Genomic DNA, 15,151 nt, shown 5'->3' on the forward strand with positions numbered 1-15,151 from the left:
CACTAAGGCATGAAAATATATGCAAGTGTTTCAGAATCTTAAACCAACTCATGTCTGAATTGGGGCTAGAAGAAGAGGATGGGTCTATGGGGGAGTAATCATTTGTTCTTTGGGGGGGTGGGGGGTTGGAACTAGTTCATTCATCCCCAGTGCAGAATATATATTTACCATAAACATGAAGGAACCAAATGTCTAAATGACTTTCAGGTTAGATTAAGGAAAACAACAGAAGAAAGAACAAATGTAAGTCCTCGGGAGAAAGCACAATGTGTGCATGTGTTGTGTCCTCAGTCACATGACACATCACCTCTGTCTTACAAAATAGCAGCTGCCACTGCAGACAGCAGATTTCTTGATAAAGAAATCATCAGAAGAGAGAAGGAGGGGGAGTTCATTCTTCCACTCTTCAGCATCTGTGCCCAGGCTGCCAAAGAGGGTCCGAGCCAGTGCCAGTTATCACTATATGATTTCTTCAGTGGATGGGGTGGAGATATAAATGCCTGAACATTAGGAATTTCTGGGATTTTCAAAGAAGCTTGAGGGAGTTAGGAGCCCAAATCTCCATTAAAATTCAATGGAAGTTGGGTTTCTTAGTCTCTTAGCTGACAGCAACTGGGACCAGCAACTCCATTTTCAAGAAAATGTGTTAGTGGGAGAGGGGGGAATTAACCGTTCATAGATTCTGCAGAGGGGCTTTGCTTGAGGCTTAGCAGGCCTAGTGGTCAGTCTGCAGCCAAACCATCTCTCTGAGTTTTGGGATGGATTTTTTGCTCAGCCTGGGGGAACCAGCAGCCAAGTCACAGTTCATCACTGCTCCCCACCCCTACAGCCCTCTGGGATCTCTCAGATGGCTGGAGGAGAAGGAAAGGGTAGGGAGACCCAGGCTCTTCCTCGCCATCAGGTCTTGGCCCAGGGCCCAAGGGGGTAGAGGAGAGGGATGGCTCAGTCCCTTCTGGCTCCTACTTCAGATCAGCCTCTCCTGGGCACCTTCCTACCTTTCCTGTTTTCCCTTCAGTTTGGGGCATGGCACCAACCCTCTGGTTACAGTCTCAGAAATTCAAAGCCTCAGCCTGGGGCAGTGGAGGCTTCCCTGCTCACTCTCAGAACCCAGTTGTTTCCCCTGGTCAGAACGCTGGTCGCCCTGGTCAGGCCCCTGGCCAGGCCCCTGGCCTCCCAGCTGAATCATACTCCCAGTCCTGGTTCTTCCCCTGTAGATTTCTGCAGCCGGTCTTGTCTTCTCTTTTCCCACCCAGCCAGCAGAGCTCCCTTTTAAGCAGGTCCTTTGCAGGGAGCATGCCTGGCAGCTGTTGAGGGGCAGTGCCTTCTTGGCCCAATATTCCTCCAATGCTCCTTTAACCGTAGTGTGTGAGCTGTAAACCTCCTCACGGATTCATAGATTCTAAGGCCAGAAAGGACTACCAGCATTATCTTGTCTGACCTCCTGTATACACATGCTGCAAAATTACTCCCAGAAACTGGATTAAAACCTGTTTTTCAGAAAGAAAGCTAATCTCATTGTAAAAATTCCAAGGGATGGTAAATCCATCACCTCCTCAGGGAAGCTGTTCCAGTGCGTCCTTACCCTCACTTCTACATACTTACATCTTATTTCAAACTTGAATTTGTTTAACTTCAACTTCCAGCCATTGGAATGTGTTATGAATTTGTCAGCAAGGTATCCTCTCCACAGTCAGATACCTTATCTATGTGTCTGTTGGCCATGCACAAGTCCATAGAGCCGGATGCAATGCATCCAAGGGTGCTGAGGGAGCTGGCTGATGTGATTTCAGAGCCATAAGCCATTATCTTTGAAAACTCATGGCAACTGGGGGAGGTCCCGAATGATTGGAAAAAGGCAAATATAGTGCCCATCTTTTAAAAAGAGAAGGAGGAGAATCCGGGGAACTACAGCCTCACCTCAGTCCCTGGAAAAATCATGGAGTAGGTCCTCAAGGAATCCATTTTGAAGCATTTGGAGGAGAGGAAGGTGATCAGGAACAATCAGCATGGATTCAGCAAGCACAAGTAATGCCTGACCAACCTGATTGCCTTCTATGATGAGATAACTGGGTCTATGGATATGGGGAAAGTGGTGGACATGATATGATATACCTTGACTTTAGCAAACTTTTTGATATGGTCTCCCCCAATATTCTTGCCAGCAAGTTAAAAAAGTATGGATTGGATGAATGGACTATAAGGTGGATAGAAAGCTGGCTAGATCGTTGGGCTCAACAGGTAGTGATCAACGGCTCAATGTCTAGTTGGCAGCTGGTATCAAGTGGAGTGCCCCAGGGGTCGGTCGTGGGGCTGGTTTTGTTCAATATCTTCATGATCTGGAAGATCTGGATGATGGGATGGATTGCACCCTCAGCAAGTTCGCGGATGACACTAAGATGGGGGGAGAGGTAGATACGCTGGAGGGTAGGGATAGGGTCCAGAGTGACCTAGACAAATTAGAGGATTGGGCCAAAATAAATCTGATGAGGTTCAACAAGAACAAGTGCAGAGTCCTGAATTTAGGACAGAAGAATCCCATGCACTGCTACAGGCTGGGGACTGACTGGCTAAGCAGCAGTTCTGCAGAAAAGGACCTGGGGATTACAGGGGATGAGAAGCTGGATATGAGTCAGCAGTGTGCCCTTATTGCCAAGAAGGCTAATGGCATATTGGGTTGCATTAGTAGGAGCATTGCCAGCAGATCAAGGGACGTGATTATTCCCCTCTATTTGGCACTGGTGAGGCCACACCTGGAGTATTGTGTCCAGTTTTGGACCCCCCCCCCCACTACAGAAAGGATGGGGGCAAATTGGAGAGAGTTCAGCAGAGGGCAACGAAAATGTTTAGGGGGCTGGGGCACATGACTTACGTGGAGAGGCTGAGGGACCTGGGCTGGTATAGGCAGGGAACTGTGAAGCCTGGGAATACCCTTGTCAGAAGGGAGAGGGACACGTATCTCCACCCAGTCATAGAATCACAGAAGATTAGGGTTGGAAGAGACCTCAGAGTGAGTCAGTCCCCAGCCCCCAGACATCTAGTCCAAGCCCCCCTCTCAAAGCAGGACCAACCCCAACTAAATCATCCCAGCCAGGGCTTCGTCAAGCCAGGCCTTACAAACCTCTATGGATTCCACCACTTCTCTAGGTAACCCATTCCAGTGCTTCACCACGCTCCTAAGGAAATAGTTTTTCCTAATATCCAACCTAGACCTTCCCCGCTGCAACTTGAGACCATTACTCCTTGTTCTGTCATCTGCCACCACTGAAAACAGCCTTGTTCCCTCCTCTTTGGAACCCTCTGCAGGTAGTTGAAGACTGCTATCAAATCTCCCCTCACTCTTCTCTTCTGTAGACTAAATAACCCCAGTTATTTAGTGGATTAAGTACCAGGCTAGGGGCCAGGAGACCCGGATGTTCACCTTCTCAGCATAGAGAAAGAAGGACTGAGGGGGATTGAGACCAAAGCTGTTTGTCAAAACCAAAACATTTTGTGGAAATACATCAAGGATAAATATTCCTGATCCCAGCAGCTGCCCTCTACATTCACCAGTTTCAACAAAATTTCCATTGGGATGGTTTCTTAGATCCAGGATAGAATTTCTGGTGAGAGGGATACTGATCCCCAGAATAGCCAATAACCCAATGGTTAGGACACGCATCTGGGCAGTAAGAGACCACATTTGGTGGCCAGAAGTAACCACTATGATCATCTAATTTGACCTCCTATATAACACAGAACTTCACTGCATCAATTCCTGTTTGAGCTAGAGCATATCTTGTAGAAAAACATCCAATTTTGATTTAAAACTCAGGAGCAGAAACTGATTCAGAACAAAGAGTTGAACCCAGGTCTCCTACATTCCTAATAAGGTTCCTAACCACTAGTTTATAGAATCAAGTTTTCTAAATCTCTCGTGTTGGAGCTATTACACTTTTAAACATACGGCAACATTTTTAAAGGCTCCTTGTAAATTTTGTTTTTAAGGAGATGGCTATTTAAAAGCACACGTCTGGAAATATTACTTAGCTTACCTGATTGTTGCATGAAGATTTCAAAGGGACTGATGAAGGTCATTAGGCTTTTTCAGGATCCTCAGTATAAAGTGGCACAATATTTCTCCTTAATGGCTGCTCTGGTTTGGAGTGACTTGCTTCTGCTCCATTGCTAAGGCAGAATTGTTATATTGTACTTGTGTCAAAACTCGAACAAACCTGTGGGACGCAGGGCCATTTCATCGATTCCAGTGGATTGTGGTTGTGTGTTGTGCAGCAGTTTTTCACTGGGACCTGATCCCTGAAGCTTTTCAGTGCTCAAAATCCCAGGTGCACAGAAGAACAACTAGAGAGATCACAGAGTCTGGGACAGGGCTGGATTACCCAATAGGCACGTGCTTAGGGCACCAGGAAAGCAGGGAGCATCAAAAAAATGAGATTTTTTTTTTAAAAAATTTGATATTTGATATTTTTAAAAAAACATCGAAGTAGTCATCATGGGAAAAATCAGAACTTTGTTAGACTTCCTTACACTCCACTACAACACTCCTCCCCCATTTTTCTGTTCTCTTTTTATTACTTATCCCCACCTAAATCAGGGGAGCATCCTACTAATGTAGATCGAAATAATGCAAGGAAATCAGATCCTGTCATGTATTGTGGCTCAGTTTAACCGATTTTTAGCAGGCCATATGTCAAAATATGGGAATGCTGGCACAGGTAACCCATCATACTTATCCAAGACAATATGTGATGAACTCATTGGTCTAATGAGTAAAAAAGTTCGTTCAGCTATTGTGAATGAGATAACTACTGCTGAGTACTTCAGTTTATCTGTTGACTCTACACCTGATCTTTCACATATTGATCAATTGAGTATTGTTCTAAGATATGTGTCTCCCACGGATGGAAAACCAGCTGAATGATTTATAACATTCCTCAATTTGAAAAGCCACACTGGTGAAGAAATGGCAAATCAAGTACTGCATTATCTGTGCCCAGTTTGCAAAATAGATTTCTCAAAGTGCAGAGGTCAATCTTATGAGAATGCTGACAACATGTCACGGCGTTATCAAGGAATGCAGAAGAAGCTTTTAGAACAGAACAAATATGCCATATTCATACCATGTGCTGCACACACTCTCAGTCTTGTTGGCAGCAGTGCTGTTGATTTTTCTCAACAGTCCAGATACTTTATACATTTTTCTCTGCCTCAACACACCGATGGGCAGTTCTTAAAACATATTTGGGCAATGATCATGTGTTGAAATCTCTTTCTAATACTCGCTGGGAGGCACATGCAGCGGCAACAAGTGCAATTCTGGAGTCTTACTCAAAGATTGTGGATACATTAGAAAGTAAAGCTGAAGACCAATCACAAAAGGGAGAAACTATAGGAGAGGCAGAAAACATTGCAAACAAGATGCAAGAACTTGAGTTTGTATTCATGTTGACCATGTGGAATGAAATTTTACAACACTTTTACCACACCAGTCGAGCTCTCCAAGAAAAAGAATTGGATTTGAAAACATGTGCAGACCTCTGCCAATCATCAGCAGACCACTTACACACTTTGAGGAATGATTTTGAAAGATTTGAAGACATATCAAAAGATATCTTGTCTGATACTAACTACAAAGAAGCCCAGTCCCGCAAGCGAATCAGGAAAAAACAAGCAAATGATAGCAGTGTAACAGAAACAGCATTGAATCCTAGAGACAAATTTTGCATATCTACTTACCACACTATGATTGATACACTTGAAGCTCATATGAAGAGGCGAGGTGAAGTGTACAAAGAAGTATCAAGTAGATTTTCTTTTCTAAACAATATGGACTTATCTGATGATGAACAATATTGACAAGGTTCCCAAAAGCTAGTTGACTCATACCCTGTTGACTTGAACATGAATCTCTGTGGAGAAGTACGGCAGTTCCACTGTTATATGCGCGCAAAGTTTAATGAAACAGGAAAAATGAAATTCAGTCACATTGATCTTCATGACACAATACTGAAAGAGGGAATACAATGTGTATTTCCAAATGTAGAGATCGCATGACGTATTTTTCTCATTGATGATTACTAACTGCTCAGCAGAACGCTCTTTTTCTCAGCTGAAAAGAATAAAAAACCCTCAGAGAACAACAATGTGTCAGGACAGACTTGAGTCACTTTCCCTATTGTGTATGGAAGCGGACGTGCTTCGTCGCGTCAGCTTTGATGAACTTATCCAGAATTTTTCTATCAGAAAATCTAGAAAGAAGCTATTTTAATTTCAGCATACATGTAAGTTTTGTGTCATTTCGAAAAATAAAATTTTATTTTACAGTATAGTATTGTTTTTATTTTGAATTACGTATTGGAGTGCACCATAATCTTTTCAGTTCTTAGGGCCGCTAAAGATCTTAATCCGGCCCTGGTCTGGGATTATTTAGCCCAGACAAAAGAAGCATTAGTTTGCTTAGAATGACAGTACACAAGAGACATGCTGAAGCATTAATTTTAATCATATTAATTTTCTTCTAAGGGTATATTTACAAAACATAGTGTTTGACTGGGACCAAGGAGACCTAAGATCTATTTCAGGTTCAGCCAGGAGCCTGCTGGGACTTGGGCAAGTCACTTCTCCTCTCTGTGCCTCATTTTCCCCAGTTGTATAACTCAATTTGCCCATTTATGCCTCAGTTCAACGATCCCTTCCTATTCAGTAAAGCATTTAAGAATTTCCTTGCGTTAGGCACGTATTTAAGTCCCATTAAACATGTTCTTACACATAACACTCTTTAAATATGTTCAGGGCTGTTATAAAGAGAACAGTGATTGTCATAAACACACAGCTAAGGGTAGCATAAAATCCCTCCTGGGTAGCTGTACTGAATCTTTACTTGTAAGGGGTAAGAAGCTCAAATAACCTAGTTGGCACCTGACCAAAAGGGCCAATGAGAAAAGAAGATACTTTTCAATCACGGGCGGGGAGGAGGTTTTATTTGGCTCTCTTTGTTTGTTCCCTCTCTGGACGGAGAAAGAGACCAGGCAGGAAAAACATCTGAAAACATACCTGAATGAGCATCTAAGATTACAAAAATTGTAAGTAATGGCAAGGAAATGTGTTAGATTATCTTTTGTTTTAGCTTGTGAATTTTCCCTATGCTGAGTGAATTTTATTCCTTGGTTTTTTTGTAACTTTGAAGCTGAGCCTAGAGGGGAATCCTCTGTGTTTTAAATCTTTTTATTACCCTGTAAAAAGTATCTTCCATCCTGATTTTTGCAGGTGTGATTTTTTACTTTTTTTTTTTAAATTTTCTTTTAAGAACCTGATTGATTTTCAGTGTCCTAAAAACCAAGGAATTTGGTCTGTGCTCACATTGTAACCAATTGGTTAGGATATTATTCTCAAGCCTCCCCAGGAAAGGGGATGAAGGGGCTTCAGGGAATATTTTGGGGAAATAGGGACTCCCAAGTGGCCCTTTTCCTGAATTTTTGTCTAAATCATTTGGTGGTGGCATCAATAGGGCCCAAGGACAAGGAAAGGATTTGTGCCTTAGCGAAGTTTTTAACCTAAGCTGGTAGAAATAAGCTTAGGGGGATCTTTCATGCATTTCCCCACATCTGTACCCCAGAGTTTAGAGTGGAGAGGGAACCCTGACAGTGATAAATTGTCTTCCATGTCCACTGAAGGTAGGGCAAGAAGTAATCTACAGCAAGGGAGATACAGGTTAGACACAAGGAAAACCTTTAGCTATAAGGGCAGTTAAGTACTGGAATAGGCTTCCAAGGAAGGTTGTGGAATCCCCATCACTGGAGGTCTCTAAGAACAGGTGGGACAAACACCTGTCAGAGATGGTCTAGGTTTACTTGGTCCTGACTCAGCACAGCAGGATGGACTAGATAACCTCTCGCGCTCCTTTTCAGCCCTGCATTTGTATGAGTGGGCTTGTATTGCTATAACTTCCTTTCCCATAGCGGCATCAAATACTCAGAGGAAGAGGGAGCAGCCCCATCTTGTTCCACAATTGAATAAACAGGGCTTGGCTAACCAGGGGCCGCTAACAGAGTTTCGAGAGGGAGTTCTCCAGGTGAAGGAGGAGCAAATACGGGACCCTTGGGGTAAGTGGCTGTCTGTAGTGTGTGTTTGTGTTTGGGGGTTACGTGGTGTGCGCTGAGTTTGTGTTTGTTTGTTTTGTTTGAAGGACCATGTGCTGTGGCCGGCAGTTGGAAGCTATGAGCTTCTAAACAAGGTTTGAAATCTAGAAGCCTCTCTTCATTGGCTGAGCCTTAGGCAGGGGGTGGGGCTATCAAGGAGGCCAGGGCTTTATAAAGCAGTGAGCAAGTAACCAGGGAGCTTTGCGACCAAGGGCTGCTAACAGGGAGTTTGGAAGGGGAGTGGGAAGGGGGCAAGGTACACTTACACTAAACTATAATCAAAACGTCTTGATTTAAACAAAAACCCTATCATTAACCTAGGTAATTGTAACCTATCACTTTAAATTTCAAGAGATTTCCTGGTCCCACCTGCATGCTAGGAGGCTCTGCAAGGAAACTTATGATCCGAGTCATTCTGCAGAGAGCTAACTTAGAACAAGGTGGGGTGAGTTGGGCTTCTCTGCCTTATAGTATGTTTACTCTGTACACCACCGGTGGTGGTGTGTAGGGTATTTGTAGCTACACATGGCAGTGAAAAGCAGACTTTGTCCACACTGCAGTGCGTAGTTACATGTGGCAGTGAGGAGGCAGTGGAGAAAGGTTTTAGCAGCAGTGACATAGTGGGACACTACATTGCTAAAATAGTAGTGTAGATGGAAGAGTCACTGGTTGGGCATGTAGAGGACCATGCAGGGTACATACTTTAAGCGTTCAGGTGTGTCTTTACTCACCTAAGCAATGCCTCATCATGTGCACTGCTATTTACACTGGTGCTAGGAGGCATGTTAGGTTACCTACTCTACACACCACCCTAAAGATTGTGCAGTGTAGATATAGCCTTAGAGAGAAGCCTGCTTTGTCTCTCTCTGTTTTGAGGTTCTTGCTTGTTATTATTTTGAATTCTAAAGAAATAAATGGTATGTTGCAACCTTCCAGAAAGTGTATTTCAGGCTTTCATCTAACTTCTCTGTCTGTGTGATGTGAACATAACATTGTTTCCACCCTGTAGGGGTCAGGAGTATGTCCATATTGGCATACCATCCAGTTCATTATGAGACTGGGGTGAGCACTTAGGGAGATGGGGGTTGGATGAAAGGTGTTTTATTTACTTAGAATAAAAATAGAACAGAATAATATAATGCTATTCTACTAAGGATCTGATATGATAGAACTTTAAGTGATATAAATTCATTAAAGCCAGCTATATCATGCAATGCACATTGTGTGTTTTTGATACACACCTTAAACATTTGTGACCTGAAAGAACCTTTGCACTATTTCTGGCAATGCTGCTGACATGGAATTCCTGATTTCACACCACAACAGACCCCTTTTTCCTACCACCCCTCCCCATTTGTTACTCTGAAGGATGTTTTGCTAGACTTTCCCTGAGTAATCATCACTTTTCTTACAGCACATTTCACATCCTTGTTCCTCAGGCTGTAGAACTGGGAGTTCAACGTTACAATAAGCAATCACAGTAAGAATGTACGAGATGATGATGAGAAATGTGCTCATTTCAAACACACAGCCAAAGGTAAAAAGTAGTATCTTGTTGACACAGACATTACTGCAGGAGAGGGGTGAGATCACAGTAAAAGTGATTGATGACATTGGAATCACAAAAGGATAATCTCAGCAAACTACTTCTGTTTATCAAAGACTTCACAAAGCCCCAGAAATACGACCCAACCACTAGCATTATGCAGATCCTCTTGGTCATGGTGACTGTGTAGAGCAGTAGGTTGCAGGTGGCCACATAGTGATCATACACCATCACAGGCAGGAGGAAAATCTCAGTGGTGACAAATACAACAAAAAAGCCATATTGCATAATGCACCCACTATATGAAATGACTTTGCTTTCCACTAAGAAATTGAACAGCATATTGGGAGCAATATTCCAGTCCCTGGAAAAGTCATGGAGCTAGTCCTCAAGGAAACCATTCTGAAGCACTTGGAAGAGAGGAAGATGATCAGGAACAGTTAACATGGATTCACCAAGGGCAAGTCATGCCTGGCTTACCTGATTGCCTTCTATGATGAGATAACTGGCTCTGTGAATATGGGGAAAGCGGTGGATGTGATATATCTTGACTTTAGCAAAGGTTTTGATACAGTCTCCCACAGTATTCTTGCCAGCAAGTTAAAAAAGTATGGATTGGATGAATGGATAGAAAGCTGGCTAGATTGTCAGGCTCATCAGGTAGTGATCAATGGCTCAATGTCTAGTTGGCAGCTGGTATCAAACGGAGTGCCCCAGGGGTCAGTCCTGGGGACGGTTTTGTTCAACATCTTTATTAATGATTTAAACAATGGGATAGATTGCACCCTCAGCAAGTTCGCGGATGGCACTAAGTTGCAGGGAGAGGTAGATATGCTGGAGGGTAGGAATAGGGTCCAGAGTGACCTAGACAAATTGGAGGATTGAGCCAAAAGAAATCTGATGAGGTTCAACAAGGACAAGTGCAGAGTTCTGCACTTAGGACAGAAGAATCCCATGCACTGCTATAGGCTGGAGACTGACTGGCTAAGCAGCAGTTCTCCAGAAAAGGACCTGGGGATTACAGTGGATGAGAATCTGAATATGAATCAGCAGCGTGCCCATGTTGCCAAGAAGGCTAACGGCATATTGGGCTGCACTAGTAGGAGCATTGCCAGCAGATCGAGGGAAGTGATTATTTCCCTCTATTCTGCACTGGTGAGGCCACACCTGGAGTATTATGTCCAGTTTTGCCCCCCGCCCCCCCATTACAGAAAGGACGGGGACAAATTGGAGAGAGTCCAGTGGAGGGCAACAAAAATGATCAGGGGACTGGGGCATATGACTTATGTGGAGAGACTGAGGGAACTGGGCTTGTTTAGTCTGCAAAAGAGAAGAGTGAGGGGGAATTTGATAGCAGCCTTCAGCTACCTGAAGGGGGGTTCCAAAGAGAATGGAGCTCAGCTGTTCTCAGTGGTGGCTGATGACAGAACAAGGAGCAATGGTCTCCAGTTAGAGTGGGGGAGGTCTAGGTTGGACATTAGGAAACACTATTTCACTAGGAGGGTGGTGAAACACTGGAATGGGTTACCTAGGGAAGTGGTGGAATCTCCATCCTTAGAGGTTTTTAAGGCCCGGCATGACAAAGCCCTGGCTGGGATGATTTAGTTGGTGTTGGTCCTGTTTTGAGAAGGGGGTTGGACTAGATGACCTCCTGAAGTCTCTTCCAACCCTAATCTTCTATGAATAGCCGGCATCTAGGAATGACAAGTACTTCTGCCTCAGCAACAGTACATGGGCATGTGGAGTTGGGGAATTTAGGGATGATTTTGTTAATCCAGATTGACCCCCAGCAGGGTGATGAGATAGATGAGAAAAAATACGATGAAGAGTGGGACCTGCACCTCTGGACGATCTGTTAATCCAATGAGAATTAATTTGGTCACTGTCGTGCGATTGTCTCCAATCATTCATCTAACTTCTTTGTTATCTGCAGAGAAAAATAATTAATCATAAAACTTATAGGAACTGATTTACATTTACAGTGTGCTATGGGCAGACTCTGGGCTTTTCAGTGCCCCATCTTCCTGTAGGTGCTGGCAATAGTTGCAAGACCTCCACAGAGTAGGCAGCAGACAAATTAAAACAGTCTGGAATGCATAGCAAAGTATGACCTTAACATACATTGTGCATATGTAACCCACTGTTTAGTATGTGTTGTGTCCCATTCACTGCCTGCTGTACAGGGGATGTGATCCTGTTATAGGCCATTGCTTCAATGGCTGGTTCTTTAGCCAAGCTGTAGCTACTCATGCTTTGCATTCTAGAGATTCCCAGTTCAGTCCCTGCTGTTGGCTAACGTGGTAACCATCACACATATGAATTACTATGACATCATCAATTATATGATCATGTTGTATACATGAAATAGTATTTTCTTGTAAAAAAAAATCTAAATCCTTAGATCGACAGGTTGTTAGAATCCATTGTGACTACACTGTAGTTAATGCACTTACTCTCAAACTAATCCAGTGGTAGAGGGCACAGAATTTAGCTTAGTGTCCCTTAACACCATTTACATTACAATCATAAAAACACTTCATATGTAGACAATATTGAACACATAAAAAACACCACCACAGCGTATTAGTGAAAATGAGCTGGCATTTACAGTGGTTTAGAAATAAAGTACAATGTGAATTGTTTCAAAGACTATGACACTATCAATAGTATTTTGTTAATACATCTTACTGTGAAGGGGACATTTTCGATTAAGTAGTATAGCAGGGAAAAAGACCAAAAAAGTTCTTTTCAAAAACCACCCACTGCCCCAGATCCACCCAATTCTTTGGTAATTTCCATTTAAATAGGCAGGGCCTCAGCTGGGTTATTTAGGGAGAAATAAATGATTTGACACTGGGTGTTAAATTTTTAAAGGACATATTTTAAATTAATTCACAGATGTACTAGTACATTTTCAGAAAATTAATTCTTTAGTCAGAGAGTAGTGCAGTAAGTTTTTGGAGGACATGATGATGATGATGATGATGATGGGTGATCACTCATTACCAAGTATGATCATCTTCCATGGGAGTTATGGGTTCTCAGGTGGCTAATAAGGTCAATCCTTAAACCACAGGTTCTATTACAATGAGGGCAGATGTTTTCAAGCTCAGCAGGAGGCTGACGACCATGACTGGAGGAGACCAGTCTCTCCTTCCTCCAGAGCTTCTTGTCCTCTTCAGCTTGTCAGCGAGCAAGTTCAAAATGCAAGGGACCATCACGTAGGATTTCACTTCATTTTAAGTGATCCTGGCAAGTGTCTCCCAAGTATCAATTACATTTTTTTAGGTTGTCCTTCAGCAAGTCATGGAGCAGGTCCTCAAAGAATCAATCCTGAAGCACTTACATGAGAGGAAAGTGATCAGGAACAGTCAGCATGGATTCACCAAGGGAAGGTCATGCCTGACTAATCTAATCGCCTTTTTGATGAGATTACTGGTTCTGTGGATGAAGGGAAAGCAGTGGATGTATTGTTTCTTGACTTTAGCAAAGCTTTTGACACGGTCTCCCACAGTATTCTTGTCAGCAAGTTAAGGAAGTATGGGCTAGATGAATGCACTATAAGGTGGGTAGAAAGCTGGCTAGATTGTCGGGCTCAACGGGTAGTGATCAATGGCTCCATGTCTAGTTGGCAGCCGGTGTCAAGTGGAGTGCCCCAGGGGTCGGTCCTAGGGCCGGTTTTGTTCAATATCTTCATAAATGATCTGGAGGATGGTGTGGATTGCACTCTCAGCAAATTTGCGGATGATACTAAACTGGGAGGAGTGGTAGATACGCTGGAGAGGAGGGATAGGATACAGAAGGACCTAGACAAATTGGAGGATTGGGCCAAAAGAAATCTGATGAGGTTCAATAAGGATAAGTGCAGGGTCCTGCACTTAGGATGGAAGAATCCAATGCACCGCTACAGACTAGGGACCGAATGGCTAGGCAGCAGTTCTGCGGAAAAGGACCTAGGGGTGACAGTGGACGAGAAGCTGGATATGAGTCAGCAGTGTGCCCTTGTTGCCAAGAAGGCCAATGGCATTTTGGGATGTATAAGTAGGGGCATAGCGAGCAGATCGAGGGACGTGATCGTTCCCCTCTATTCGACACTGGTGAGGCCTCATCTGGAGTACTGTGTCCAGTTTTGGGCCCCACATTACAAGAAGGATGTGGATAAATTGGAGAGAGTCCAGCGAAGGGCAACAAAAATGATTAGGGGTCTAGAGCACATGACTTATGAAGAGAGGCTGAGGGAGCTGGGATTGTTTAGTCTGCAGAAGAGAAGAATGAGGGGGGATTTGATAGCTGCTTTCAACTACCTGAAAGGGGGTTCCAAAGAGGATGGCTCTAGACTGTTCTCAATGGTAGCAGATGACAGAACGAGGAGTAATGGTCTCAAGTTGCAATGGGGGAGGTTTAGATTGGATATTAGGAAAAACTTTTTCACTAAGAGGGTGGTGAAACACTGGAATGCGTTACCTAGGGAGGTGGTAGAATCTCCTTCCTTAGAGGTTTTTAAGGTCAGGCTTGACAAAGCCCTGGCTGGGATGATTTAACTGGGAATTGGTCCTGCTTCGAGCAGGGGGTTGGACTAGATGACCTTCTGGGGTCCCTTCCAACCCTGATATTCTATGATTCTATGAAGTCTTTATAACACTTCCATTGTCCACCCATGTTACAGTACCCTTCTTTCAGCTGAGAGAACAGGATCTGTTTTGGGAGGCGATGGTCTGGCATCCGGACAACATGACCAGTCCAGCAGAATTGCTGATGGATGATCATTGCCTCGATACTGGTGGTTTTTGCCTCTTCCAGAACACTAATATTGGTGCGCCTGTCTTCCCATTTGATCTTCAGAATCTTACGAAGGTAGCATTGCTGCTGCCTCTCAAGCACTTTCAAGTGGTGTCTATAGGTTGTCCAAGTTTCGGACCCATACAACAGTGTTGGGAGAATAACGTCTTGATAAACAAGAAGCTTGGTGTCTGTTCGAATGTCGTGATCTTCAATAACCCTCTGCCGCAAATGAGAAAAACCTACACTGGCACAGCTCAGGCGATGTTGAATTTCTGTATCAATATCTGCCTTGGATGAAAGATGACTTCCAAGGTAGAGGAAGTGATCGACATTCTCCAGTGCCACTCCATTGATTTTGATAGATGGGGTATGTAAGACCTCATTTGGAGAGGGCTGATAGAGCACTTTAGTCTTCTTGATACTAAGAGTGAGACCAAGACATGCGTAAGCATCAGCAAACACATTCAAGATAGTTTGAAGATCTTTCTCGGAGTGGGCAAAGATTGCGTTGTCATCAGCATACTGAAGTTCTACAATAGATGTTGTGGAAATCATACTCTTGGCTTTCAGCCTGCTATGCCTGAAAAGCTTTCCATCCATTCTGTAAGTGATTTCAATGCCAGCTGTAAACTTCCCAGCAATTAGGTAAAGAATGACAGCAATAAAAACCCTAAACATGGTTGAAGCA

The sequence above is a fragment of the Natator depressus genome, chromosome 6, assembly GCF_965152275.1.
Source record: "Natator depressus isolate rNatDep1 chromosome 6, rNatDep2.hap1, whole genome shotgun sequence".
Lineage (NCBI taxonomy): Eukaryota > Metazoa > Chordata > Testudines > Cheloniidae > Natator > Natator depressus.